Raw genomic sequence first — 2231 nt, forward strand, 5'->3', positions numbered from 1 at the left:
TTTTTTTCTCTCTTTTTGAGACAAGGTCTCACTATGCAGTTCAGGCTGGCCTTGAGCTCACTTTGTAGCACAGGCTGGTCTCAGACTTGCTGTGATCCTCCTGCCTCAGACTCCCGAGTGCTGGGATCACAGGCGTGTGCCACCACGCCTGGTTATGTGCCCCACTTCTTAAAGGCCCCCACCTCTCAGTGCTGCCATATCAAGGACCGAGCCTCCGGCCCATGTGCCCTTGGTGGTCACACGCAAGCTGGGAGTGAGATGCTCAGCCGTGGCCCTTGGTGATGAGTTTGTGCAAGCAGAGTGGGGTCTGGACAGGAGAGCCAGGTACAGACCCGCAGGCACTCCAGGCCTGCAGGGAATTGCAGAAATGGTCTTGGCGCCTGGCGGGCATTCTGACATTCTGGCCTGCGGTCTAGGGACTGTGCATCTTGGAAGTTGATGGCCAAGACAGCTGTGCCGCTGTGGGACGTGTTCCCTCCCACTCAGATCCTAAGCCCTGGTCTGTCATCCTGTGGGTGACCCCGGTGTGTGACTTCCCCTGGCTGAGCCACCCCTTCCTTTCTGGGGTGGCTGTGAGGATCAGGCAAGGCAGTTTCTCTGGGATGCAGGACACAGCCCTGAGCGTGTGTGGTTGCTGCGGGCTCTGGTCTGGGCAGGCTGTGCCTGAGGCGCACAGACACCTTGCTCCGCAGTGATGGCCGGCCTGAGCGTTCCCATGGCAAGAGGCTCTGAGAACATGGTTTCTGGGCGCCAAGAACTCCTGCTTCATCTTCCCTGCTGTTGCTGTGGGTTCACCTCTCTCCCCACCCTGTCAGACAGGACACGTGTCACCACTGTCTGGGGTGCCGCCTGTCCTGCAGAGGCTGGAGACTAGAAAGTACCCTGCTGGATGCCATTGCAGCCAAGGCACTGGATTCGAGTGGTTGATTGTTCTGCCACTTGTCTGCCATCCCTGGGGTGAGGGCCACAGGGCCAGACCTGCTGGACCAGAGCTCTCTGTGACATCACAGAGGGGAGCATGAACTTTGACAGTCTGTGTCGTATCTGTGTTCTTCAGTGTTCCTTCCACTGCTGCGACAAAATACCTGAGGTAATTTCTAGCGGGGAAAGGTTTAACCTGGCTTATGGCTCCAGAGGTTCAGTCCAGGGTCACTTGGCTCCATCCTTTTGGGCCTACAGCAGCTCAGAGCATTATATTGGGGGAGGAAACTTTACCCACGGTGGCCAGGAAGTATGAGGAGGTGAGGTCCCAATGTCCCCTTCATTGTGTGGCCCAGTGACATAACCTCCTCACACCAGGCCTTTCCTCCTGAAAGTTTCCCCACCTCTCAGTGGTGCCACAGACTGGTGGCCAGGCTTTTAGACCCTGGGGACATCTCAGATCCAAGCCATGACACTTCCCGCTGCACTGCGATGACAGTGAGCAATCCCACTTTACAAGGTGCCCCTGAGCAGCTGGCAGAGGTGGCCGTGCCTGCTGCAGCTCTTCCCAGGTAGGATCTCTTTCTCCACACTCGGTGTTGGGGTTTGGGACTTGTGACTCACATTATATGATGGTGGCCAAAGTGACCCAAGCCTAAGCTTGAAAGGTCTGTGCATGCAGCACTTATTCATCCCTTCTTTCTGTTCCCAGGCCGTCCCGCCGGATGATGAGGGCCACCATGGCTGGGACCTTGTAGCTCTGGCCAACGGCCATCCCCTGCCAGATATGGGATGAGGCTGTCTCAGGTCCTCCAGTGACAGCTGAACACAGGCACTGGAGACAGCTCAGCAGACGTTAGTGGTGCCCACCCTGACCACGCCTCCTCGGTGGATCCATGGATCTCTGAGCAAAGCCAGAGTGTGGTGTTAAAACACTGAGTGTGAGGCAGTAAACTGGGTCAAGGAAGCAACAGAAGGTGGCCCCTCGCCTCCAAAGAGGATGAAACAGGTCCACACAAACAAAGCTTCTATCAGCTGGGTGTGGCGGCGCCTCTCTGGGAAGCTGAGGCAGGAGAATTGCAAGTTTGAGCCCAGGGTAGGTAACTTAGCGACTTAGCAAGATCCTGCCTCAAAATAAAATAAGGGCTTGGGATGTATCTCAGTGAAAAGGCTCTGGGTTCAATCCTTAGTACTGTGGGAAAAAACAAAAGCTGATATATCAGATGTCAGTGTGGACAACTGAATGTCCACACACAGGCCTGTGAATAGAGAAGTGTGACACAGTTTCGCAGTGCAACATTTTTTGGCTA

At 55.5% G+C, this 2231-nt stretch overlaps 1 long non-coding RNA gene across 1 annotated transcript in view; it reads left to right on the top strand.

The window, feature by feature from the left end:
- The window catches only part of LOC102023828, a 4078-nt gene extending 2067 nt beyond the window's left edge, over positions 1–2011 (top strand). The window contains exon 3 of the long non-coding RNA XR_261337.1: positions 1634–2011. This is a non-coding gene — a long non-coding RNA (uncharacterized LOC102023828). The remainder of the gene's footprint in view (positions 1–1633) is intronic.
- The last annotated feature ends 220 nt before the right edge of the window (positions 2012–2231 follow it).

Source organism: Chinchilla lanigera, unplaced genomic scaffold (assembly GCF_000276665.1).
Source record: "Chinchilla lanigera isolate Chin_1 unplaced genomic scaffold, ChiLan1.0 scaffold00028, whole genome shotgun sequence".
NCBI classification, from domain to species: domain Eukaryota; kingdom Metazoa; phylum Chordata; class Mammalia; order Rodentia; family Chinchillidae; genus Chinchilla; species Chinchilla lanigera.